This window comes from Petromyzon marinus, chromosome 25, assembly GCF_048934315.1.
Source record: "Petromyzon marinus isolate PM22_M1 ecotype Great Lakes invasive population chromosome 25, UKy_Petmar_22M1.pri1.0, whole genome shotgun sequence".
Classification (NCBI taxonomy): domain Eukaryota; kingdom Metazoa; phylum Chordata; class Hyperoartia; order Petromyzontiformes; family Petromyzontidae; genus Petromyzon; species Petromyzon marinus.
The window spans coordinates 14,059,635-14,087,616 of NC_133691.1; the positions used below are offsets into that span (position 1 = coordinate 14,059,635).

Consider the following 27,982-nt stretch of genomic DNA (forward strand, 5'->3'; position numbering starts at 1 on the left):
TTAGATGAAAGGGGCAAGACAGGTGAGTGTGTGGAGTGGAGTCGAGTGAGGTGAAAGGGTAGAGGCAGGAGAGTGTGGAGGGGACTGCAGTGGTATGAGAGGAGAGTGACAGTGAGTGTGGGGAGAGGAGTAGAATGAGATGAGAGGAGAGAGAGACAGCTGAGTGTGGCCTAGAGTGAGATGAGAGGGGAGAGAGACAGCTGAGTGCGGCCTCGAGTGAGATGAGAGGAGAGAGAGACAGCTGAGTGTGGCCTAGAGTGAGATGAGGGGAGGGATATAGATTAGTGTGTGAGGGGAGTAGAGTGAGATGAAAGGGGAGAGACTAGTGAGTGTGGGGAGGGGAGCACTGTGGATGAGAGAGTACAGAGGAAGCGGAGTTTGTGGAGCGGCGTAGAGGGGTAATTCAAGAGGAGCGACAGTGAGTGTGTGGAGGGGAGTACATGGAAATGAGGGGAGAGACTGGTGAGTGTGGAGTGTAGTATAGTTAGACGATAAGGGAGACAGGTGCCTTTGTGGAGGGGAGTAGAGTTCAAAGAGAGGCAGGGGAGTGTGTGAAGAGTAGTACAGTTGGATAAGAGGGGAGTGACGGTGAGTGTGGGGAGGGGAGTACAGTGGGATGAGGGGAAAAACAGGCGAGTGTGGCCTAGAGTGAGATGAGAGGGTAGAGACAGGTTCTTGCATGTGATGGGGAGTAGAGTGAATGGGTTGATTGGGGAGAGACAAGTGAATTTATGGAGAGCAGTAGAGTGAGATGAGAGGTAGGAGGCAGAGGAGTGTGTGGAGGGGCATGGACTGGAATGAGGTGGGTGAGAAAGGTGAGTGTGTGGAGCGGAGTCGAGTGGGTTTAGAGGGGGAGACAGGTGAGTCTGGAGGGGAGAAGAGTGAGGTGAAAGGGGAGAGGCAGGGAAGTGTGTGGAGGTGGAGTACAGTGGATGAGAGGGGACAGAGGAAGCAGAGTGTGTGGAGGGGCGTAGAGGGGGATGAGCGGGGAGAGAGGGATGAGTTTATTGAGGGGAGTAGAGTGGGATGAGAGGGGGAGACAGGGCAGTGTGTTGTGAGGAGTAGTGAGATGAGAGGGGAGAGATAGGTGAGTGTGTGGAGAGGAGTACAGTGGATGATAGGGGACATAGGAAGCAGAGTGTGTGGAGGGGTGTAGAGTGGGATTCGAGAGGAGCGACAGTGAGTGTGTGGAGGTGAGTACATTGAAATGAGGGGAGAGACTGGTGAGTGTGGAGCAGAGTGGAGTGAGAAGAGAGGGTAGAGACAGGTGAGTTTGTGGAGGGGAGTAGAGTTAGAAGAGAGGGGAGAGAGGTAGGATAGTGTGTGGAGAGGAGTAGAGAGAGATGAGCGGGGAGAGACGGGTGACTTTGTGGAGGGGAGTAGATTGTGATGAGAGGGGGGGACAGGTGAGTATGTGGAGTGGAGTCGAGTGAGGTCAAAGGGGAGAGGCAGGGGAGTGTGTGAGGGGAGTACAGTGGGATGAGAGGTTAGTGACTGTGAGTGTGTGGAGAGGAGTACATTGAGATGAGGGGAGAGACAGGTGAGTGTTGAGCGGATTTGAGTGAGATGAGAGGGGAGAGATGGGTGAGTTCGTGGAGGGGAGTAGAGTGGGATGAGAGCGGAGTGACAGTGAGTGTATGAAGAGGAGTAGTGAGATGAGATGGGAGATACAGATGAGTGTGGACTAGAGTGAGATGAGACGGGAGAGACAAGTGAGTTCGTGGAGGGGGGTAGAGTGGGATGAGAGGGGGAGACAGGTTAGTTTATGGTAGGGAGTAGAGTTAGATGAAAGGGGCGAGACAGGTGAGTGTGTGGAGTGGAGTCGAGTGAGGTGAAAGGGTAGAGGCAGGGGAGTGTGTGGAGGGGACTGCAGTGGTATGAGAGGGGAGTGACAGTGAGTGTGGGGAGAGGAGTAGAATGAGATGAGAGGAGAGAGAGAGACAGCTGAGTGCGGCCTAGAGTGAGATGAGAGGAGAGAGAGGCAGCTGAGTGTGTCCTCGAGTGAAATGAGAGGAGAGAAATGGATTAGAGTGTGAGGGGAGTAGAGTGAGATGAAAGGGGAGAGACAATGAGTGTGGGGAGGGGAGCACAGTGGATGAGAGAATACAGAGGAAGCGGAGTTTGTGGAGCGGCGTAGCGGGGGATTCAAGAGGAGCGACAGTGAGTGTGTGGAGGGGAGTACATGGAAATGAGGGGAGAGACTGGTGAGTGTGGAGTGTAGTATAGTTAGACGATAAGGGAGACAGGTGAGTTTGTGGAGGGGAGTAGAGTTCAAAGAGAGGCAGGGGAGTGTGTGGAGAGTGGTACAGTTGGATAAGAGGAGAGTGACGGTGAGTGTGGGGAGGGGAGTACAGTGGGATGAGGGGAAAAACAGGCGAGTGTGGCCTAGAGTGAGATGAGAGGGTAGAGACAGGTTCTTACATGTGATGGGGAGTAGAGTAAATGGTTTGATTGGGGAGAGACAAGTGAATTTATGGAGAGCAGTAGAGTGAGATGAGAGGTAGGAGGCGGAGGAGTGTGTGGAGGGGCATGGACTGGAATGAGGTGGGTGAGAAAGGTGAGTGTGTGGAGCGGAGTCGAGTGGGTTGAGAGGGGGAGACAGGTGAGTCTGGAGGGTAGAAGAGTGAGGTGAAAGGGGAGAGGCAGGGAAGTGTGTGGAGGTGGAGTACAGTGGATGAGAGGGGACAGAGGAAGCAGAGTGTGTGGAGGGGCGTAGAGTGGGATTTGAGAGGAGCGACAGTGAGTGTGTGGAGGTGAGTACATTGAAATGAGGGGAGAGACTGGTGAGTGTGGAGCAGAGTGGAGTGAGAAGAGAGGGTAGAGACAGGTGCGTTTGTTGAGGGGAGTAGAGTTAGAAGAGAGGGGAGAGAGGCAGGATAGTGTGTGGAGAGGGGTAGAGAGAGATGAGCGGGGAGAGACGGGTGACTTTGTGGAGGGGAGTAGATTGGGATGCGATGGGGAGACAGGTGAGTATGTGGAGTGGAGTAGAGTGAGGTCAAATGGGAGAGGCAGGGGAGTGTGTGAGGGGAGTACAGTGGGATGAGAGGTTAGTGACTGTGAGTGTGTGGAGGGGAGAACATTAGGATGATGCGAGAGACTGGTGAGTGTGTGAAGGTGAGTAGAGTGAGATGAGAGGGTCAGGTGAATTTGTTGAGGGAGTAGAGTGGGATGAGAGGGGTTAGGTGAGTGTGGAGCGGAGTCGAGTGGTATGAGAGGAGGAGACAGGTGAGTGTCGAGGGTAGTAGCACTAGATGAGAGGGGAGAGGCAGGGGAGTAGAGTGGGATGAGAGGGGAGTGACAGTGAGTGTATGGAGAGGAGTAGTGAGATGAGATGGGAGATATAGATGAGTGTGGACTAGAGTGAGATGAGACGGGAGAGACAAGTGAGTTTGTGGAGAGGAGTAGAGTGGGATGAGAGGGGGAGACAGGTTAGTGTATGGTAGGGAGTAGAGTTAGATGAAAGGGGCGAGACATGTGAGTGTGTGGAGTGGAGTCGAGTGAGGTGAAAGGGTAGAGGCAGGGGAGTGTGTGGAGGGGACTGCAGTGGTATGAGAGGGGAGTGACAATGAATGTGAGGAGAGGAGTAGAATGAGATGAGAGGAGAGACAGCTGAGTGTGGCCTAGAGTAAGATGAGAGGGGAGAGAGACAGCTGAGTGTGGCCTAGAGTGAGATGAGGGGAGAGAGATGGATTAGTGTGTGAGGGGAGTAGAGTGAGATGAAAGGGGAGAGACTAGTGAGTGTGGGGAGGGGAGCACAGTGGATGAGAGAGTACAGAGGAAGCGGAGTTTGTGGAGCGGCGTAGAGGGGGATTCAAGAGGAGCGACAGTGAGTGTGTGGAGGGGAGTACATGGAAATGAGGGGAGAGACTGGTGAGTGTGGAGTGTAGTATAGTTAGACGATAAGGGAGACACAGGTGAGTTTGTGGAGGGGAGTAGAGTTCAAAGAGAGGCAGGGGAGTGTGTGGAGAGTAGTACAGTTGGATAAGAGGGGAGTGACGGTGAGTGTGGGGAGGGGAGTACAGTGGGATGAGGGGAAAAACAGGCGAGTGTGGCCTAGAGTGAGATGAGAGGGTAGAGACAGGTTCTTGCATGTGATGGGGAGTAGAGTGAATGGGTTGATTGGGGAGAGACAAGTTAATTTATGGAGAGGAGAAGAGTGAGATGAGAGGTAGGAGGCAGAGGAGTGTGTAGAGGGGCATGGACTGGGATGAGGTGGGTGAGAAAGGTGAGTGTGTGTGCAGCGGAGTCGAGTGGGTTGAGAGGGGGAGACAGGTGAGTCTGGAGGGGAGAAGAGTGATGTGAAAGGGGAGAGTCAGGGGAGTGTGTGGAGGGGAGTACAGTGGGATTTGGGGAAAAATAGATGAGTGTGGTCTAGAGTGAGATGAGAGGGGAGAGACAGGTGATTGTGTATGAAGGGGACTAGATCTCTAAACCTTTGTTAGCAGCTCTTTGATTGGTTTAGACCTACTGCTGGGTACGGGGACCTTTCCTACATTAACATTAGCTGCCCCGCCCATCTCTAAACCTTTGTAAACAGCTCTTTGATTGGTCTAGACCAGGGGTCTCAAACTCAACTTACCTGGGGGCCGCTGGAGGTAGAGTCTGGGTGAGGCTGGGCCGCATCAAGTATTCCAAAAAAAAGTACAACTGATCCAATCTTCTCAATCTTTATTAATAACAGTTCAGAACATGAACGGTTCTTCAGAACATAGGATTCTCTTACCTACTCCTTGCTGCCAGAAACCTGGCAGCACTTCCTCTTCTTACACAGCTGAGCCACATTTGGCTTGAGGGAGGAAGCAATTGAGACCCTCAGTATGGCTTGAAGATGCTCATCAGTAAGTTTGGACCTGTACTTTGACTTATTAAAGTTCATGGTGCAGAAGAGCTTTTCACACAGATATGTGCTCCCAAAAAGGCACATGGTCCGCTTGAACATCCTGGAAAGCTCAGGGAAGGTGGGGGGCAATTCTCTCAAAAATTGTCCAAGCTTGTCTGCTTTTGCACTCACCTCCCTGAACTTGGCTTTGAGTTTAGAATTGCACTGCAGGTCAATTAGCTCCATTTGAAGCACAGGAGGGGCATCTTGCACATAGAAGGAGCAGGGGTCAGCAAAAATTTGAAAAGTGGCTCTGTGTGTCTTGAAGTCTGCAAACCTGTGATCAAATTCCTTCTGTAGCTTTACAATGGCATCAGCATACTTCTCACCACTGAATGGTGTGCCCGTGTCCATGAGTGCCTTGCATGCTGGGCAATGGCAGAGGTTTGTCTGAGAGAGTTGGGCTTTCCATAACACAACTTTTGTGGAGAATGCTCTGACTTTGTCATAGGCAGCACTGACAAGCTGCACCTGGCCTTGTAACTTCTTGTTCAGTACATTCAGCTCCTGTGTGATGTCAACAAGAAAAGCTAAGTCCATGAGCCATTTGGGATCACTTAGCACAGGAACAGCCATCCCATCCTTCTCCATGAAGCCTTTCACTTCTGCTCTCAACTCAAAAAACCTCTTCAAGACGTTTCCCCTGCTGAGCCAACGTACCTCGGTGAGGTAGAGCACATCCTCATATGCTGAATCTATTTCCTCTAAAAAGGCACGGAAACTGCCGGTGCTTTAAGCCCCTGGATCTGATATGGTTGATGCATTTCACAACGACAGACATCACATTGTCAAACTTCAGGCATTTTCTGCAAAGGGCCTGCTGATGGATAATGCAGTGCAGAGCAATGGCCTCCTCCACACCCTCCTCTTCCAGTTTTCTTTGAACAAGTGCCACCAGTCCATTTCTTCTCCCTGTCATTGATGGCACTCCGTCGGTTGTTATTCCAGCAAACCTCTTCCATGGTAAACCGGCATCCACAATGGCATCACACAGCTGGCGGAATATCTCCTGAGCGGTGGTCTGGCCAATCACGGTACTATCAATGCTTTGGCTTCTGCCTACCATACACTTTTACAGCGCTTTGGTCACCCTTAAGGCGGGCTTTCCATTGTGATATGTTTACATGTTTTTATCCCAATACCTGAGTATTTGGGATCTTATTTAGTATGCCCCTTCTATATATTCTGAGAGGTATTTGAAAACTTTATCATTGTTCATAGCTTTTTTTGAGCACTTCGTTTTTTTATAATTATTAAATTTATCAATCGTGTTCTCTCTCAGGTGTTTATACCTTTCACATTCATAAATAAAGTGATCTAGATTGTCTTTTTGTTTACATCCTACATATCCTTCTGCTCTACCAACTCTCTGGATGCCATTGAGCTAACTCTGGTGTCCATGTTACTCCAGATGTCTTAATTCTTAACATCAAGTGCATTGTCTCATGTTTTATATATTTTTTTAATTTCTTGCTCTTTTTGATTAAATTGTTCTTGGTAAATTCGTTTTCTTTTGCGATTGCACATATCTGTCCTTTTTCTTTGTCTTTGTTTCTCTTGTAATAATAATCTATAACTTCTCTATAATATTCAGGTTCTAACCATCATTTGGCTTTTGTTCTTGCCACCCATCTCATGCTATTTGCTATCCATGTAATTATTTTCCCTTTCCTATTGCAACACTCTGTTGTCTTTATTAGGTCACTGATTACTCTTGTTGAGTCCGCCCTCTTCCTAAGTCCTCTGTACCTTGCACTGGGTGACAGGATATATTTTCCTTCCACTTGGTGTCACTCCGGAATCACGTTTCAACCAAGTGACTAACGTTGCTAATTCGCGTTGGCTAACTTGTCAACAAACACCGGAAGCTGTCACGAGCCTGAGCTATGGGGAAAAATAATAATTAAAAAATAAATTTAAAAAATGATGTCAAGTAGGGGGCCATAAAATATCGTTCCGCGGGCCGCAATTGGCCCGCGGGCTGCGAGTTTGAGACCCCTGGTGTAGACCTACTGCCGGTGTTGGAGCCCTCTCCTACATTAACATTAGCTGCCCCGCCCATCTGTAAACCTTTATAAACAGCCTGCCTCAGCAGCTTTTCCCCTCTTTTTTCACCTGATGACGATTGCTTGTGTTGTGATCAAAACGTCATGATAGTGTTATTTTTTTCTTTCTCCGTCGCTTTACTGAAAGACCCAAAGAATAAGGTTAATGTGTGTTTATCACATACACTTTCGCGACCAGTATTATTCATCATAATGTTTTTTAGGTGAGATCGCGTTATTATAAATGTGTCGCAACCCTCCACCACCCGACACGGCCAATCAGTAAAAAAATGTCACGTTAACAAAACGCCAATTAGTTACTTCAGCCCAGCGGTGTGTTTGAAGAGTGAATCCACAATATTTAGAATTTGAGTACGACGTTTCGCTGGTCATTACATCCAGCATCTTCAGGCGATTTTCCAGAATAGTGAAGCCATCCCCACATGCTTCCGGTCTTAAATAGTGCAGGATGACGTCATCATTGTTGAATCCCATCAGGTTTCGAGATAAGAGGCAGAGGTGGGGGGCGGGTATTGCAATTATGTAATAGATCAGTAATCAGCCACTTAGCATGTGACTCCTCTATAAGGAATATTACTTATTAATACGCTTCCAGGCTGTGCCGAGTCTGTAGCTATCACAGCGGTTAAAATTATTTGTATTCTCAATTTCGATTGATTCTCTAATTAGTCTTGGCCAGTAATAATTAGTTTTGCATAACACTTCAACGTTATCAAAATCAATTGAATGTCTTTGTTGGCAAGCATGCTCTGCCACTGCTGACAGCTGTGTTTGAGATAATTTAATGTTCCTTTCGTGTTCTTTTAGTTTTACGCTAATGGTACGTCCCGGCTGTCCAATACAACATTTACTGCATAAGAAATTGATCCAATATACACCTTCTGTTGATAACTTCGGTAATTAATCTTTAGTACAAGACACAAGTTTTTGAGTTTTGTGTACTGTACCAAATCTCACTTTAATGTTTGCTCCTTCCTTTTGTCTAAAGAAGTCGGCTCTCTATAAGATATAAGTGTTATTTAGACAATGGTCAGCTAGTTTTGGAATATCTTATGGTAAACCTGTATTCTTTACTAGTGTATCAAGTAATGTAAGTGACTTGTTAACTGTAACATTAGTGAATAGAGAAATTACATCAAAACTCATCAGAATATCAGGTGAATGTGTGTGAAGGGGAGCAGAGGGAATGAGAGTTGACAGGCAGGATGGTGTGTGGAGGGGAGTAGAGTAGGGTAAGTGGGGAGAGACAGGTGAGTTTGTGGAGGAGAGTAGAGTTGGATGAGAGGGGAGAAAGGCAGGTGAGTGTCTGGAAGGTAGTAGAGTGAGATTAGAGGGGAGAAACAGTTGAGTGTGTGGATTAGAGTGAAATGAGAGGGGAGAGACAGGTGAGTTTGTTAAGGGGAGTAGAGTGAGAAGAAGGGAGAAACAGGTGAGTGTGTGGAGCAGAGTCGAGTCGGATGAGAGGTAAGATACAGTTTTGTGGAGGGGAGTCTAGTGGGATAAGAGGGGGAGACAGGTGATAATGTGGAGGGGAGGAGTGAGATGAAAGTGGAGAGGTAGGTGAATGTGGATTAGAGTGGGATTCGACAGGAGAGACACGTGAGTTTGTGGAGGGGAGTAGAAGGGGATGAGAGGGGAGAGACAGGTGAGTGTGTGGAGTCGATTAGGATGAGAGGGAGAGGCTGGAAAGTGTGTTGTGAGGAGTAGAGTGAGATAAAAGGGGAGAGCCTAGTGAGTGTGGGGAGGGGAGCACAGTGGATGAGAGAGTACAGAGGAAGCGGAGTTTGTGGAGCGGCGTAGAGGGGGATTCAAGAGGAGCGACAGTGAGTGTGTGGAGGGGAGTACATGGAAATGAGGGGAGAGACTGGTGAGTGTGGAGTGTAGTATAGTTAGACGATAAGGGAGAGACAGGTGAGTTTGTGGAGGGGAGTAGAATTAGAAGAGAGGGGAGAGAGGCAGGATAGTGTGTGGAGGGTTTCGAGTGCGATGAGCAGGGAGAGATGGATGAGTGTATTGAGGTGAGCAGAGTGGGATGAGAGGGGTGAGACAGGTGAGTGTGTGGAGGGGACTACAGTGGTATGAGAGGGGAGTGACAGTGAGTGGGGAGAGGAGTAGAATGAGATGAAAGGAGAGAGACAGGTGATTGTGGCCTAGAGTGAGATGAGGGGGGAGTGATTGTGTGTGGGGGGAGGGGAGTACAATGGGATGAGAGGGGACGATAGTTGTGTATGTGGAGTTGAGTAGAGTGAGATGAGAGGGGACAGGCAGCAGAGTATGTGGAGGGAGTAGAGTCGGATTAGAGGGGAGCGACAGTGAGTGTGTGGAGGGGCATAGAGAGATGAAAGGGGAGAGACAGGTTAGTGTGGAGGGGAGTCGAGTAGGGTGAGTGGGGAGAGACAGATGAGTTTGTGGAGGGAAGTAGATTGAGGAGAGAAACAGGTGAGTGTGTGGACTAGAGTGATATGAGAGGGGAGAGGTAGGTGAGTGGACGAGAGTGTTGAGCAATTGAGCAATCATTGGAAGGATGTTATTAACCAAGTTACACTTTAGCTGCCTTATAGTTTATATTCATATCTCCGGTCTTTTACTCCCAGCCTTACACACTACCATCACTATGAAATTTGACGTGCAATGTTTCAGTCGTGCAAATTTGTCCCCCATCCCACTCTCCCCCGCCCCCCCCCCCATCCGTGGTACATGAGTACCATGCCCAGGAGCTTCTCTAATCCCCGTCCCCCCCCACCCTGCATCCGTCCTCCCTGGCTCCTCCCCCCTTCTTACCCGATACAATCTCTTGTCACAAACAGCTCTCTTGACTCGCCTCAGTAATTTTGCTGTGACTGTTGCCACCTGATGACGGACGCTTGTGTTGCCTCCGAAACGTCGTGATTTGATTTAGTTTTCATTTTTTGTTTCATTTTATTTTTTACCTACGTGACTTTACCGAAAGAACCAAAGAGTATGGATCTTTGCAGTCACGAAAACTTCAAATCTAGAATGGGAGACAAGTCACTTTGTGGAGGGGAGTAAAGTGAGATGAGAGAAGAGAGACAGGTGAGTGTGTGGAGGGGGGTAGAGTGAGATGAGAGGGTACAGGCAGGAGAGTGGTGCTGAAGGTCACATGTCAGACTTTTGTGCCATGGGGTTGACTGGTGGTGCCAGGCTATGTGCAGGATATCACGGGACACACCCAGGTGTCAAGGGGTTGACTTATGGTGCCAGACTAGGTGCAGGATGTAACTGGTAGATCCTTGTGCCATGGGGTTTATAGATTGTGCGAGGCTATGTGCAGGAGGTCACGCTACAGACCCAGGTGTCAAGGTGTTAACTGGTGGTGCCAGGCTAAGTACCGGATGTCACAGGACAACCCCAGGTGCCAAGGGGTTGTTGAAAATGCCAGGCTATGTGCTGCAGAAGATCACAGGATAGACCCAGGTACTTTGGGTTGTCTGATTGTGACATGCTTGGTGTAGGAGGTCATTGGACAGACACAGGTACCAAGGGGTTTACTGATGATGCCAGGCAAGGTGCAGAAGGTCATTCTGCAGGCCCAATTGCCAAGGGTTTGAGTGATGGTGCCAGGCTAGGTGCAGGATGTTTCGTGACAGACCTAGGTGTTATGGGTTAACTGATGTTACCAGGCAATGTGCAGCAGGTCATATGACAGACCCAGGTGCCAAGGGGTTTAATGATTGTGCCAGGCTAGGTGCAGGAGGTCACGGGGGAAACCCAGGTGCCATGAGGTTTACTGATGGTGCCAGGCTAGGTGCAGAAGGTCACGGGGGAAGCCCAGGTGCCATGAGGTTTACTGATGGTGCCAGGCTAGGTGCAGAAGGTCACGGGGGAAACCCAGGTGCCATGAGGTTTACTGATGGTGCCATGCTAGGTGCAGAAGGTCAGGGGGGAAACCCAGGTGCCATGAGGTTTACTGATGGTGCCAGGCTAAGTAGAGGAGTCATTGTATCTCCAGAATAGTCTATTGTTCTCTACGTAAGTCATTGGTAATTGAGCTGAGACCATCAACTCACTGAAATGGAGGATCAGGTTTAATCACAACTCATTGGGAGGCTGTGTCTCTATGTGCGCCTATGGGTGTCTTGTGCGACACACTGGGTCTCGATGTAAATCATTGGTGGCTGTGCTGAAACCATAAAATCAATACAACTCGAGGATCCATTTTAATTACAACTCGGTCTATGTATGTGTAGGGTGTAGGTGGATTCCCGCTCACGGCCACCATCGGTGACAACTATCTTTGCCAGCCACACGATGGAGCTACGCGTGGGGGTGTACGACCTGCAGTGGCAGCCACAGCCTCGTGCCCCACCCCGACCCACGCAACGGTGAGAGGGACGCTGCCTCGCTCGCGACTCACGCGCTTGCTCACTCACCTTGGTCTGTCTCACTGTCACACTCACCTCTCTAGGGTTCCCTCTAGTTGAGGCCCTGCAGCCAGCAGTGGTTTCAGTCATACAGTTCAGGATTGTATCTCATCCTCCCTTAAACAATGTGTCTAATGCACTCTGCTTCCTGGTGTAGTGTTTAGTGAGTGCTGTGCGAGGGTTAATTGAGTTGTGGTTTTTGTGCCCGCTATGCCATTATATTTGATGAAGCACATGAGTGGACACTGTACACCAATATTCATTACCCTTGGGCTGCTGAGAAAGTTAGAACAATTTACCTTATTTATATAGGAACGTTTTAACCTCGGTGTAATGAGCTAAGATTGACAGTAATTGTAATGGAACAGCTGTACTCCCTGTACAGAATTAATCGTCAATGTACTGTATATGTAAATGTACATTGTCAACATCAGCCCTGGAATCTGCACTGCTGAATGAACAGATCCCCATGCCATCGGCATCCCTCATTGCCCTGCGTGGTGCCACAATCCATCGCGCTCTTGAACTAATCTCATCGCTCTGTCTTGCCCTTGTTTTCTTCTTTGGCTGCAATTCCGGCACCGGTTTTGTCCATCAGCTATCATCCCATCGAGTGGTGTCCAGCCTAAGCCCCTCCTTGCTTTTCTTAACAGTTTGATTAGCGTGGTTGGCTTTATACTGTACGAAAGAAGTTGTACATACATATGTAGTGTTTATAATGATGAATACACTTCTTATGAGGCACACTCTTTATTGTCTTCTCTTACACAGTCCTTAACACACAAAGGGGTATACGGTCCCCTCACCTAAGAAGGTACAGCCTCTAGACTTAGCGTGACCTACCCACAGGTCTCTTCCTAACCTAAGGAGGTACAGCCTCTAGACTTAGCGGGACCTACACACAGGTCTCTTGCTAACCTAAGGAGGTACAGCCTCTGGACTTAGCGGGACCTACCCACAGGTCTCTTGCTAACCTAAGGAGGTACAGCTTCCTGTCTTGGCGGGACTTACTCTCGAGTCTACCGCTATCCTAGAGTCCTCCGGCTGGGACCTAGGGGAGGCTATCTGACCCACCGCTGGCCCGGTGGGTCTTGACCACTGGATACGCCGAGCCTTAGCCCTCAGAAGGGCTGGAAGGCTGGGTCCAGGGTCCTGGCTATCTTCAGCCCGGGCTTCGGTCTTCGTGTAGGGAGAGAACTCCCTGCGCTCTGCGCGCTCACCCTTCTTATACCCGTTTGTGGCCAGGTCTAACCAATCCCACATTCCCACGTGGAACTGTCTGATTGGTTGTTACCAAACTGTGGCTATGATCCAGTTCACCTCGTCTGACCCCAACCGTTATTCACACAGAGGTAGCGCTGCACTGCCCCTTTGATACCTAGTGGCAATGCAGGTTACCGAACAGTGAGTAGTTAGCACCTCTACATCTACAATAAGATTTCTCTGATTGTGTTCCCTGAATCACATGTTCCCCTATCTATCTTTCACTGCAATCCCAAGAATGCAACTCTGTTCTTTGCATACGTTTCAGCTTAGTGTCATTGTTTTCTGATCATTTTCACAGTGGGTAATGTGTACCGATTGGAAACCACCTTTATTATTCAGGCACTTTGTCATGCTGCTTTTGATGATCAAATCGATATTCCAAAAGCACTATCTCCTGCCCTAATTGTCTTTATTTCATACTTTTATTCACAATTCACCTTAAATTTCCACACCTCCGATTAGCACAGTTGACTTTGAATGGTGCAAAAGAAGTTTCAACATACATACTTACACATGGTATTCTTTTTCTTGGCAAATCAAGAAGAAGAGAGAAGAGCTGAGGATTATTACATCCTCTACTTTTGATATAGAGGTTTGAGTTGATTGTGTGGTTGATGCTAGCGTGGCTTTAAAATGCAAGTATCGATGCCGTGCTATTGCATGTGATGAGCAGGTGGTGTTGGTTCTCAGTGCTACGGTTATACTGACCCATGCTGCTTTGTTCCCATTATTGTAGGTCAACTCTGAGTAAAAGTAGTCGGTGGCTTCTGATGTATCAACAGGAGCGTTAATTTTGTTAGTTACCAAATACCTGTGGAATTTACGTAACGTCTTATTCTGTGGATTTCATTTAGTTGGCATGTTTATTTTAATGTCTAAATAAAACAGATGATGGGTTGACTAAAATGTTGCAGGTTATTGTAGACGAATACTAAACGAGTGAAATGCTGACGAAATCAACACTGATGATCACCAACCTCAGGAACACAAAGGCCTCGCCACTGCTTGGTGCACCAGCCACTGCACGGTCTCTCGAGTGGAGGCCCTTCTGCCAGCAGTGACACGAGCAAATAATTGTAGAACTGCACCATGACTTTCTACTTTTAATCCAGAAATTCCAAAGCTCTTCAACCACAAGTACAGGAGCACCGTCCTAACCGTGGAGGGATGCAACCATCTCTCAGAGATGTTCTACAAGTACAGATGACTTCCCGACGATGTCTGCTTCTGCCCAGGCTAGGGGCACTTTGAGACCATGTGGAGTGACAGACTCACGGGCTGAACTCGCGCGAGTACGATCCAAGTGTCACAGGTAAACATACCGGGTTGACCGGTAGTTGGGGTTACCTGGGTTCCCAACTATGTCAATGCAGTGGTTTGTAAGCGTTCATCGTAATTTTTTTCGCAATTCACCTTCAAGTAGCACACTTTCCTTTAGTATGGTTGCCTAGATCAGTGTCTGTGTGCGGAGGAGTGCAACATTCCTTCCCATACAGATGGAACAGGTGGCGTCAAGATTTGTGCTGTGCTGCATTCTAACAAACATTTGTGTGACGCCAACTCTTGCCTCCACAGTACTGGATCACAGGCTTGCGCCACCTCTGCCTGGCTGAAGTGCAAAACCAAATGTAATGCTACATGTTGCATGACAACTCTTATCTCATTGCTCTTGTCCATCTCTTGTCGTCGTCATAACCGAGGGGTGATGCCCAAGAACGATGCTCTTCATCTTTCGTGATCTTCAGGCTCTTCTCATGGAGAGTCCCGTCTAACTGTTCACATTTTTCCACCAACTGATCAGTTCCTCCCTCTTCCCCTTCTCCTTTCCATTTTTATTTGCAGCGTTATCTTCATCAAATCCCCAGCTGACCCAGGATATTTCCCACATTGCCAACTTTCTCATTATCTGCTCTTACCCGTGGACAAATACAGATAAGGCGAAAATTGAATCACAGATAATTGGATTTTAATTTTGATTTGAGTCTTTCGTGACTGCAGGAATCCATACTCTTTGGTTATTTCGGTGAAGTCACGTAGGTAGAAAATTAAAAAATATATATCACGACGTTTCGATCGCAACACAAGCGGTCGTCCTCAGGCGGAAAAAATAATCCGGCAGTGGAACTGCTGAAGCAGCGCTTGTGTTGCGATCCTAACGTCGTGATATATTACTTTTTGTTTTATTTTTCTGTCTACGTGACTTTACTGAAAGAACCAAAGAATTGGATTTGAGTCACTATTCCCAATGTGTGTGTTGTGTCTTGTTTTCCGCTCCATCTGCATGAGTAGGAGATGCCAACCCCGTGCATTGTGTCCGGTTTCTTCACCAATGCTGCCAAACTGCACCACAGTGAATCTTACAGGTGCAGTTTCTCCATCCTGCCTCATGTTTTAATGTGACGAAGTGGTCATGTGCCTTAGGGATTTTTGAGATTATCGCGAAGGTTAGAGAGGTTAGACTTTGATGGTATGTGTTGAGAAGAGACAAAGGAGGTGTAAGGGAAAGTTGCTATGGAGATGCTACCGATGCAGCACCAAAGGAGTAGAGCGCGACCGAGGGGGAGATGGGAGGCTGCGGTGGCACGAGACACGAGGACGGTGGATATGATGAGAAAAGAGGCACGGAATGGAAGCTCACGGAGAAAGGAAATAGAAGCAGCTGACTACATGCAATAATGGAAAGTTTGGCTTAGAATAAGAAAAGTTGGTTGTGTGGTTCAGGGCAATCAGAATGGCTATGTCCTACATGAAGTGAGCACTGCTGAGCTCCTGGATTAAGAGGGGTATCTACCTGCTGCTCTGAAAGAGTTCACAATGGCCAGGGTCAGATACACTACGCTGGCACTGTTGACACCTGAGGTTGGATCCCTGGTAATTTCTGTTTGTTTTTTCAGGGGTCTGAGTGTACGTGTGTAGAAATTGGCGTATGTGTTGCAGGAGGCTAGTGGCTACAAATCCAGCGACCTAAGTTTGATTCTGTGCCATGGCTCACATCAGTGGTGAGTGATATCTGAACCAATTCGAGTCTCCTGTATGTAGACTCAGCTCCAAATAAGTGCATGTTTCAGCGTGTATTAACATCAGCAAAGGGAGCTAGGCTTGGAACTGGCCCCACCACCCCCTTGTGCACATTGCCAGCAGCACTTGCCTGGCAGCTTGTATAAACGATGTGACTCTTTGCGTTTTTGTTTTGTGTGTGAGTGTACGTATGTGTGCCGTGGTGGGGAGTGGTATTGTAGCGCTTAGCGAGCTGCACTACGAACCTGGTGACCCGAGTTCGGTTCCGCTCATGGCCAACACCAGTGACGATTATCCGAACCGGTCTTCGGCCTCCTCTATGTCGACTCAACCTGAAATCGGTACCTGGTGCGGTGTGTAAACATAACCACTTGGGAGACGAAGGCGGCCGGGCGTGGTGCTGGCCACCCAGCTCCAAGTATGCCAGCCGGACTTCATGGGTTCTTGCAAACACCACTTGTTCCAAAAGTTTGGTAAAGGCTATATGGGGTATCTTTGTCTTTGTATGTGTACATGCTTCTGGGTCAGTGTCTTTGTCAGAGAAATTGATCTAACAGTGCTGAGATTCTTCATGCTGTCCCCAGCTTTGACTGTCTCACTGGGTTCATCATGGCCATGTTGTAGACGTGGACAATTTCATGCAAATGTGCGTGTTATATATTTTTTGTTGTTGATATTAATGGCAGTAGACGTCTGTTGACTAGTACTCTGATTTTACACTTTTTAGTGGAACAGGAAGGTATGAGATGACTTTCAGCTCCACATCCACACCCACCTCCGTGCTCAATGCCAAGAAGCCACTGTATTGGTAATAAACCCGCAATGTTTTTTTATTCGTAAACCTGCATTTTTTCCATATTTTCCCAATTTACCGCGACTGTGCTCTCGCCATCATGTCATGGGTCCCCAAGTATTCATTCGTGTCTTACAGAGCAATACAAGCCTTGTGTTAGATCATAGCCCACTAAATCTGATATCACAGAGCTACTTTGTACCCTTTAAATTGACCTTTTGTCCACATAGTAAAGGGCAGGACTTTCCCACCCGTTCCTCATATGGGAGTGATGTTAGTCGTAATAATGTTGTGACTTCTCATAGCTGGAAATATATCCCAATAAAGTGCAGAATGACAGTAATGTGATGCATTATTTTGTGCAGTCAATGACGACCGGACTGAGACCATTAACTCACTCGATTTGAGAACCCGCTTTAATCACAGGCAGCTGCCTGGATTCAAACTCAGGTACTCGGTGGTGCCAGTTCAGTGCTCTGGCCTCTAAACACCCACGTGTTACATACATGAGCAACCTTTTTAATTAGCAACATTCTTTGAACACTTTGCCAAAACAATTGGGATTGTGGAGCTGTGGCACAGTCATGATATTGCTTTTTCTCATGCCTCTGCTGGCAGAAAGAATTTCCACGAGGATGCTCGTGTGAGAGCCCCTTTACAAAATATTTGGTCTACTCTTCCAGACTGGTCATATGTTTTACCGCTTGGTAGATAGGCAGGGGAATTTAAGATTACTTGACCATTTGTTTCAACTGCTGTGCCAGAGGGTCTAACGAGCAACCTCTCTGTTGCCAGGCCAGCGTGCTAGGCATTGCAGCACAGCAGCCCCCTCCAGTGTTTAATTCTAAACGAAGGTCACTCTCTGCGTGCTTGTTTGCACGCGCGTTTGGGTGGTGTTGAACGAGATGGTGCAGACGTCTCGCTTCTTCGTGAGGAAAGTGACGGCGCTGGAGCCGGCCTGGCTCACGGGACTCGCTCCGCGCTTCTCCTGGCAGAGCGCCGTCTGGAGGCCCCATTGTCGCCACTGCGCTGCGGTGACATTCACCGGGCCACGGTTCATTTGGTTCGTGAAATTATTGGCGAAAACAAACGTCAACAAAGTGACTTGTTTTATTTCATGCAAAGATAATGGGAGGTCGAAAATCATCAAATGGGCGGTGACCGCCTAGCAGTCGTGCGTTTGCCGCTCATTACGAAGGTGCGCGGTTAGAATCCAGCGGCTGCTCGGATTTGATACTGCGGGTTTATTAACTGTAAACATACACTCAGTCTGCTTCAGAGTGGACATTAAAGATCCCGTGACGTCATTCGCAAGGTTAGGCCATTGTGTGGCGGCATCATGAGTCATGTTATTCTCATGAACAATTGTGCCCGAATGATTCAATTGGGAATATACATAGCAATCGTAACCCCCTCCTGTGAGAACCTGGCAAGACTCTTCTGAAAAATAGTCACTGTGCTCAGTGACGCTTTGCTGGGTAAATCAGCATGATAACCACTGTGACATGAGCCTGTGAACCAGTGGTTTGTAGTTGGGGTTTGGTGGGATTTGTGGAGATGGAGCCATCGTGTTTGCTGGGGGCACGCGCCTGCAGGGTGATGGGATGGTACCTGTAGGATTTGGTACAGCAAGTATGCCTGACATAGAGTACGTTGCATGTTCGTCCTGATCAATTCACCGGCCACACCCAGTGCAGCATCTTTGCATGTATTGACTGTCATTGTATATAGATGTTCAGTCACATATACAAACGTTTCACCGATCTGCCTATACCACACTCCCCAGCAAGTCGGATATGCGACGTAGAACTGAATGACTTAGCTTGAGTGTTGTCCCGTGGTTTCTGTGGGCTTTCTCTGGTTAATTTCCATATGTATAATATTCAAAGGGTCAGATTGCAAACAAACATTGAAATGAAATGTTTTCCTTTTTAAACACAAAATAAGTTTGTACAAAATTAGTGAAAGTCATGTTCAAATACTGCTTGCAATGTATATATTGTAGGAAGATTACTTTTACGGAATGTTTTGTTGCACTATACCCATAACAAAACTCTACTAATAAGAAAAAATGTGGTAATCCGTCGTGAAACATTACTGTATGCTCTCAATCAGCAGCCATGATGGTCACTGATCAAGGCTACTTACCACCCTGCACTGTCCTGTGATGCCAGGACCCGTCCCCTGCACACAGCCCATCTCATCGTTCCATTTCCACCATGGGCAACTTCCTGCGTGCTGAGTTTTCTCCCCACTGAGTGTACATGACAACGTTGCAAGACCCATGCTGCAAATTTACATCTAAAATCCAAGCACATACACTTTCATATGAAGTGTAACCTTCCGGCTACAGACAGGAGCAAATGTTCGGAATAGATTTAGGGGTAGGGTGGATAGTATGGTTATGAGTATTAGTTGTAATAATTGTGCCTTGTATGTATCCAAAGTAAACCATAAGAGAGGGCCAATATAGGTTTGTATTAACTTAACGCTGATTTGACCTAGGGGAGACCTAGTATAGGTTCAGACTAATTTAAGACTGGGTTAACCTAAAGGTGAAAGCAAGTTTCCTAAATTCAGTGCCTGTCCACCCAGCAGTAAAATAGGCGCACTGCAACGAGTTTATCGGCAATACGCATGTGGGTACTTCCTTTCCAAGACACCTGTCCATCTTGAAAGATAATTGATAATCCTCGAGGAGCTCTCCAGAGCTCCCCCAGTTGAGTTCCTTCCGCCGGCAGTGGTGTGAGCAATCGGCTGCATGTGGATATTTCTGAGATGAGCACTTACACTAAAACAATGTGAAGTTAAATGTACTTATTTTCACATTTCAAAATAAAATTTGTGACCAAAGATGGAATTTTACTCATCGCCAATATTTGTTTTGTGATGCTGGCAGATTCGTATGTGGACGTCTCCGATTCCAAACAGTATTCCTCTTCTGTGAAGATGTGGACGACGGACTTGTCCCAGACCCCCATTCTCCACCGAGGACCACACGCGCTGCACACTTCGAGTGAACCCCAGCAGCGACGTCTCGATGTTCCTGCCTGCCCACTGAATGACACCTAGCAGCGCAACAACACTGGATTAGAGTTGCAGTGCACAGTAGTGCAGAGGCGGGTCTATAAACTTCGTAACGGGAGAGACGGTAGCGCCGACATTTTAAGCTGCTTAAAACGTCTTACTGGTAAATATCAAAAGATTATTTGGGTCTTTTGGGAAAACCACGTAGATAGAAGAAATAACACTAGAAAAGCAATTTTGGCGTCTCAAGGGGGATGCGATCGCCCCCATCGCCTCACCCTTGGATGGAACCCGCACTAATGGCGTGATCACAAAGGTGTACAGCAAGCGCCGGGCATCTTAAAAATGTTGAGCAGCCAGTCTATGCAGACGAGGGCTCTCCCATGTTCTCTGCAGCAGGGCTCGGTGCAGCCGCACGTGACCCTTGCGTCATTCCGGTTCCTTCAGAGGCTTGTCCACCTGAACCACTTGACAGTGGAGAGATTGAGATGGGGAAGCAGGGAGCATCTGTTTTAGTAAAGGAGACGGTATCCAACACAGTCCCTACACGTTTGTACTGTGATTGCTACTTTAAAGAAAGTCTCATGGTTTAAAAATGGAAGATGTTGCTCACGCACTATTCTCTCTCTTTTGTGTGGAAGAGGATGATGACGGCCCAAGATATCTGTTTTTGAAAGATGTTACATCCAGGTGCTCCAGCATTAACATTATTTAGAACTGATTTAAGTACTTATTAGCATGGTTGGATATGTATGGTACGAAAGACGTTCCACATACGTCCAGCAACCTGCTCTGTCAGAATATTTCTTCAAATTCAGCCTAAAAAGTCAATAGTGCACACTTTCAATTGAGTATTAATTTATTGAGAATTATGAATGTGGATTATGTGATATCCTATTGTTTGCATGTTGAAAGTTTTGTGCAACCCCGTAGTGAATTTGACTGATTTTGAATAAGGCTAGTTCTTAAAGGCAACACAATTTTGTATAAAATTGTATTTCATCCAAGATGCTGTTTAGTGCAGTCCTATTGGTACAGTACATGAGTTGGGGGAATCTTTGCATGTCTACATGTCTGTGTCAACCATACTACATATGCGGATTATCTGGCGATTGCTTCCCACTGAGAAAGAGTTGCAGATCCTACTGCTGAACCTGGAGCATGCTACTTCAGAAATAGCGCCTTGCCATTGGCCCCACAAAAACAAAGTACCTGCCTGGGTATTTTATGTCATCACATGCTCCCCTCCATTAACTCCTCATAAGTGATGGGAGAGTTGTGGGGAGAGTAGAGAAGCCTCTGTACTTGGGCAGTGTGCTTATGACCAGCTCTGGTTTGGCAGCCGAGGTCTCTGAATCAGTCGAGCGACATCTTTTCATCAGCTGTGTAACGCTATGTAGAAGCTACCTGGCTTGTTATGCCCTCTATGCTTGTGAAACGTGTAGCCCTCTTAATGGAACATCTGCGTAACTTTTAAACCTTCAGGCTAGCCATACGATCCATTCTGGATTTAACCAGACTGGATTGTGCGAGGAACTCACAGAACCTTGAAAGATCTGGACACTTCCATCGGTGACATGTAGCCTGCATACCTAGCCACTGCATGCCAGCTTCTGTTTGGCCGGATAGATAGGGCTAAATGGGTGTGGCACATACTAGGGAGATGGAATACAGTGGTGCAGAAGGCTGCAGAGCTGATTGGACTGCCGATTACTGGTACCAGCGGTGTCAAGATCGGCCACTGTGGAGGAGGTTCGTGAAGGACGCCGCTGGGGAGTTGGAGGCAGTCGCCCTCCAGTGACAACGAGCAGAGCGCTATACGGCTAAAACCCAGAAGGTTAGCAGTTGGGACCAGGGTGCGTCTTCCAGTCAGTCATCTCAGCCCACGGCACCTGGGTATGTTCTGCACTTCGCCGTGGTTATCGGCGCCGCCACCTAGTGGTGAATGGCGGTAGTGCGTGCATCGTTTACTGGCGATGTTCATAAGCGGGCACGTGACCATTGCTCGAGTCGATGGGCGTGGCCTTGTTCACCACGCCCCCTTCCCTACTACGTCGCCTAGCAACAGAATGCACAACGGCGGAAGTTGCGGCAGCTGCGGCAGCACGAAGTCGTCTCGCCGCACGGACGCGGTTTTAAGCTGTCGACATTCGAAACGACAGACATCCAAGTGGCGGAGCAGATACGGGTGAGTACGTGTGAATCAGGTCACGTTGAAGGATACATCATCAATTACAAGTAGCTACAATTGCGCTACGTTGTACGAATACACTACATTCTACACCGCTTAACGACGCCGTTAGCTATACCCGGCCGTTGCTAGGGACGCCGTCGCTAAGGCTGGACCAACGGTCAAGCGACCGCCGGGCTCCGTACGTTACAGTCGTGTTTGTGTCACGTCTGCTCGTGTGGTTGTTGCGCTGCAACGTTTCGTACAGCGCCCTTTGCGTCTATGGGCGTGAAGGAAGGGGGCGACGTCTACCACGCCCGCTTATTACGTCGCGGCGGAGAGCGCCAAGTCTCTGGGCGTCTCTCCGCACGCACGCGGTTTGAGCCTCGAGTGGAGTCGACGGACATCGAGGGGCGGGTGAAAGTGCGGTGCGGGTCAAACTTAAGGCGACATCAATTTCAAGTTGGCTCAACTGCGCTCCGCCTCACGACTGCACTGTACCACAACACTACCACACGACTATTAACACGCTGTACACTTCCACCACGACCGCACAACTAGACACCGCTTTACCACAACATTTGCTATGGCCAGCCGATGCTAGGAATGCCGGCGCTAAGGCTGTACACTCGTGTGAGTGTTTCACTAGTGTGAGTGTTTCACTAGTGCGAGTGTTTCATTCGTGCGAGTGTTACACTTGTGCGAGTGTTTCACTAGTGAGAGTGTAACACTCGTGTGAGTGTAACACTCGTGTGAGTGTAACACTCGTGTGAGTGTTACACTAGTGTGAGTGCTACACTCGTGTGAGTGCTACACTCGTGTGAGTGCAACACTCGTGTGAGTGCAACACTCGTGTGAGTGCTTACACTCGTGTGAGTGTAACACTCGTGTGAGTGTAACACTCGTGTGAGTGCTACACTCGTGTGAGTGCTACACTCGTGTGAGTGTAACACTCGTGTGAGTTTAACACTCGTGTGAGTGTAACACTCGTGTGAGTGCTACATTCGTGTGAGTGTAACACTCGTGTGAGTGCTACACTCGTGTGAGTGCTACACTCGTGTGAGTGTAACACTCGTGTGAGTGCTACACTCGTTTGAGTGTAACACTCGTGTGAGTGTAACACTCTGTGAGTGTAACACTAGTGTGAGTGTAACACTAGTGTGAGTGTTACACTAGTGTGAGTGTAACACTCGTGTGAGTGCTACACTCGTGTGAGTTTAACACTCGTGTGAGTAACACTCGTGTGAGTGCTACACTCGTGTGAGTGTAACACTAGTGTGAGTGTTTCACTAGTGTGAGTGCTACACTCGTGTGAGTGCTACACTCGTGTGAGTGTAACACTCGTGTGAGTGCTACACTCGTTTGAGTGTAACACTCGTGTGAGTGTAACACTAGTGTGAGTGCTACACTCGTGTGAGTGTAACACTAGTGTGAGTGTAACACTAGGGTGAGTGTAACACTAGTGTGAGTGTTTCACTAGTGTGAGTGTTTCACTCGTGTGAGTGTTTCACTCGTGTGAGTGTAACACTCGTGTGAGTGCTACACTCGTGTGAGTGTAACACTCGTGTGAGTGTAACACTAGTGTGAGTGTTACACTAGTGTGAGTGTTACACTCGTGTGAGTGCTACACTCGTGTGAGTGTAACACTCGTGTGAGTGTAACACTAGTGTGAGTGTTACACTCGTGTGAGTGCTACACTCGTGTGAGTGTAACACTCGTCTGAGTGCTACACTCGTGTGAGTGTAACACTAGTGTGAGTGCTACACTCGTGTGAGTGTAACACTAGTGTGAGTGTAACACTAGGGTGAGTGTAACACTAGTGTGAGTGTTTCACTCGTGTGGGTGTTTCACTCGTGTGAGTGTAACACTCGTGTGAGTGCTACACTCGTGTGAGTGTAACACTCGTGTGAGTGTAACACTAGTGTGAGTGTAACACTAGTGTGAGTGTAACACTCGTGTGAGTGTTACACTCGTGTGAGTGTTACACTCGTGTGAGTGTAACACTCGTGTGAGTGTTTCACTCGTGTGAGTGCTACACTCATGTGAGTGTAACACTCGTGTGAGTGTTTCACTCGTGTGAGTGTAACACTCGTGTGAGTGTAACACTCGTGTTTGTGTCACGTTCACTAGTGTGAGTGTTACACTCGTGCGAGTGTTACACTCGTGTGAGTGTTACACTAGTGTGAGTGTTTCACTCGTATGAGTGTAACACTCGTGTGAGTGTAACACTCGTGTGAGTGTAACACTCGTGTGAGTGCTACACTCGTGTGAGTGTAACACTAGTGTGAGTGTAACACTCGTGTGAGTGTAACACTCGTGTGAGTGCAACACTCGTGTGAGTGTAACACTAGTGTGAGTGTTTCACTCGTGTGAGTGCTACACTCGTGTGAGTGTAACACTCGTGTGAGTGCAACACTCGTGTGAGTGTAACACTAGTGTGAGTGTAACACACGTGTGAGTGTAACACTAGTGTGAGTGTTTCATTCGTGTGAGTGTAACACTCGTGTGAGTGCTACACTCGTGTGAGTGTAACACTCGTGTGAGTTTAACACTCGTGTGAGTAACACTCGTGTGAGTGCTACACTCGTGTGAGTGTAACACTAGTGTGAGTGTTTCACTCGTGTGAGTGCTACACTCGTGTGAGTGTAACACTCGTGTGAGTGCTACACTCGTTTGAGTGTAACACTCGTGTGAGTGTAACACTAGTGTGAGTGTAACACTAGTGTGAGTGTTTCACTCGTGTGAGTGTTTCACTCGTGTGAGTGTAACACTCGTGTGAGTGTAACACTCGTGTTTGTGTCACGTTCACTAGTGTGAGTGTTACACTCGTGCGAGTGTTACACTCGTGTGAGTGTTACACTAGTGTGAGTGTTTCACTCGTATGAGTGTAACACTCGTGTGAGTGTAACACTCGTGTGAGTGTAACACTCGTGTGAGTGCTACACTCGTGTGAGTGTAACACTAGTGTGAGTGTAACACTCGTGTGAGTGTAACACTCGTGTGAGTGCAACACTCGTGTGAGTGTAACACTAGTGTGAGTGTTTCACTCGTGTGAGTGCTACACTCGTGTGAGTGTAACACTCGTGTGAGTGCAACACTCGTGTGAGTGTAACACTAGTGTGAGTGTAACACACGTGTGAGTGTAACACTAGTGTGAGTGTTTCATTCGTGTGAGTGTAACACTCGTGTGAGTGCTACACTCGTGTGAGTGTAACACTCGTGTGAGTTTAACACTCGTGTGAGTAACACTCGTGTGAGTGCTACACTCGTGTGAGTGTAACACTAGTGTGAGTGTTTCACTCGTGTGAGTGCTACACTCGTGTGAGTGCTACACTCGTGTGAGTGTAACACTCGTGTGAGTGTAACACTCGTGTTTGTGTCACGTTCACTAGTGTGAGTGTTACACTCGTGCGAGTGTTACACTCGTGTGAGTGTTACACTAGTGTGAGTGTTTCACTCGTATGAGTGTAACACTCGTGTGAGTGTAACACTCGTGTGAGTGTAACACTCGTGTGAGTGCTACACTCGTGTGAGTGTAACACTAGTGTGAGTGTAACACTCGTGTGAGTGTAACACTCGTGTGAGTGCAACACTCGTGTGAGTGTAACACTAGTGTGAGTGTTTCACTCGTGTGAGTGCTACACTCGTGTGAGTGTAACACTCGTGTGAGTGCAACACTCGTGTGAGTGTAACACTAGTGTGAGTGTAACACACGTGTGAGTGTAACACTAGTGTGAGTGTTTCATTCGTGTGAGTGTAACACTCGTGTGAGTGCTACACTCGTGTGAGTGTAACACTCGTGTGAGTTTAACACTCGTGTGAGTAACACTCGTGTGAGTGCTACACTCGTGTGAGTGTAACACTAGTGTGAGTGTTTCACTCGTGTGAGTGCTACACTCGTGTGAGTGTAACACTCGTGTGAGTGCTACACTCGTTTGAGTGTAACACTCGTGTGAGTGTAACACTAGTGTGAGTGTAACACTAGTGTGAGTGTTTCACTCGTGTGAGTGTTTCACTCGTGTGAGTGTAACACTCGTGTGAGTGTAACACTCGTGTTTGTGTCACGTTCACTAGTGTGAGTGTTACACTCGTGCGAGTGTTACACTCGTGTGAGTGTTACACTAGTGTGAGTGTTTCACTCGTATGAGTGTAACACTCGTGTGAGTGTAACACTCGTGTGAGTGTAACACTCGTGTGAGTGCTACACTCGTGTGAGTGTAACACTAGTGTGAGTGTAACACTCGTGTGAGTGTAACACTCGTGTGAGTGCAACACTCGTGTGAGTGTAACACTAGTGTGAGTGTTTCACTCGTGTGAGTGCTACACTCGTGTGAGTGTAACACTCGTGTGAGTGCAACACTCGTGTGAGTGTAACACTAGTGTGAGTGTAACACACGTGTGAGTGTAACACTAGTGTGAGTGTTTCATTCGTGTGAGTGTAACACTCGTGTGAGTGCTACACTCGTGTGAGTGTAACACTCGTGTGAGTTTAACACTCGTGTGAGTAACACTCGTGTGAGTGCTACACTCGTGTGAGTGTAACACTAGTGTGAGTGTTTCACTCGTGTGAGTGCTACACTCGTGTGAGTGCTACACTCGTGTGAGTGTAACACTCGTGTGAGTGCTACACTCGTTTGAGTGTAACACTCGTGTGAGTGTAACACTAGTGTGAGTGCTACACTCGTGTGAGTGTAACACTAGTGTGAAAGTAACACTAGGGTGAGTGTAACACTAGTGTGAGTGTTTCACTCGTGTGAGTGTTTCACTCGTGTGAGTGTAACACTCGTGTGAGTGCTACACTCGTGTGAGTGTAACACTCGTGTGAGTGTAACACTAGTGTGAGTGTTACACTCGTGTGAGTGTAACACTAGTGTGAGTGTTACACTCGTGTGAGTGTAACACTCGTGTGAGTGTTTCACTCGTGTGAGTGCTACACTCATGTGAGTGTAACACTCGTGTTACACTCACATGAGTGTAGCACCCACACGAGTGTACACTCGTGTGAGTGTAACACTCGTGTGAGTGTTTCACTCGTGTGAGTGCTACACTCATGTGAGTGTAACACTCGTGTGAGTGTAATACTCGTGTGAGTGCTACACTCGTGTGAGTGTAATACTCGTGTGAGTGTAACACTCGTGTGAGTGCTATACTCGTGTGAGTGTAACACTAGTGTGAGTGTTTCACTCGTGTGAGTGTAACACTCGTGTGAGTGTAACACTCGTGTGAGTGCTACACTCGTGTGAGTGTAACACTAGTGTGAGTGTTTCACTCGTGTGAGTGCTACACTCGTGTGAGTGTAACACTTGTGTGAGTGTAACACTAGGGTGAGTGTAACACTAGTGTGAGTGTTTCACTCGTGTGAGTGTTTCACTCGTGTGAGTGTAACACTCGTGTGAGTGCTACACTCGTGTGAGTGTAACACTCGTGTGAGTGTAACACTCGTGTTTGTGTCACGTTCACTAGTGTGAGTGTTACACTCGTGCGAGTGTTACACTAGTGTGAGTGTTTCACTCGTATGAGTGTAACACTCGTGTGAGTGTAACACTCGTGTGAGTGTAACACTCGTGTGAGTGCTACACTCGTGTGAGTGTAACACTAGTGTGAGTGTAACACTCGTGTGAGTGCAACACTCGTGTGAGTGCAACACTCGTGTGAGTGTAACACTAGTGTGAGTGTTTCACTCGTGTGAGTGCTACACTCGTGTGAGTGTAACACTCGTGTGAGTGCAACACTCGTGTGAGTGTAACACTCGTGTGAGTGTAACACTAGTGTGAGTGTAACACTCGTGTGAGTGTAACACTCGTGTGAGTGTAACACTAGTGTGAGTGTTTCATTCGTGTGAGTGTAACACTCGTGTGAGTGCTACACTCGTGTGAGTGTAACACTCGTGTGAGTTTAACACTCGTGTGAGTAACACTCGTGTGAGTGCTACACTCGTGTGAGTGTAACACTAGTGTGAGTGTTTCACTCGTGTGAGTGCTACACTCGTGTGAGTGCTACACTCGTGTGAGTGTAACACTCGTGTGAGTGCTACACTCGTTTGAGTGTAACACTCGTGTGAGTGTAACACTAGTGTGAGTGCTACACTCGTGTGAGTGTAACACTAGTGTGAAAGTAACACTAGGGTGAGTGTAACACTAGTGTGAGTGTTTCACTCGTGTGAGTGTTTCACTCGTGTGAGTGTAACACTCGTGTGAGTGCTACACTCGTGTGAGTGTAACACTCGTGTGAGTGCTACACTCGTTTGAGTGTAACACTCGTGTGAGTGTAACACTAGTGTGAGTGCTACACTCGTGTGAGTGTAACACTAGTGTGAAAGTAACACTAGGGTGAGTGTAACACTAGTGTGAGTGTTTCACTCGTGTGAGTGTTTCACTCGTG

At 47.8% G+C, this 27,982-nt stretch overlaps 1 long non-coding RNA gene across 1 annotated transcript; it reads left to right on the plus strand.

The window, feature by feature from the left end:
* The first annotated feature begins 13,912 nt into the window (after nucleotides 1-13,912).
* LOC142929151 (uncharacterized) lies at nucleotides 13,913-19,264 on the plus strand. Its single transcript, XR_012945335.1, has 3 exons — nucleotides 13,913-14,221; nucleotides 14,883-14,956; nucleotides 18,579-19,264. It is a non-coding gene; the product is annotated as an uncharacterized LOC142929151 (long non-coding RNA).
* Nucleotides 19,265-27,982: the final 8,718 nt, after the last annotated feature.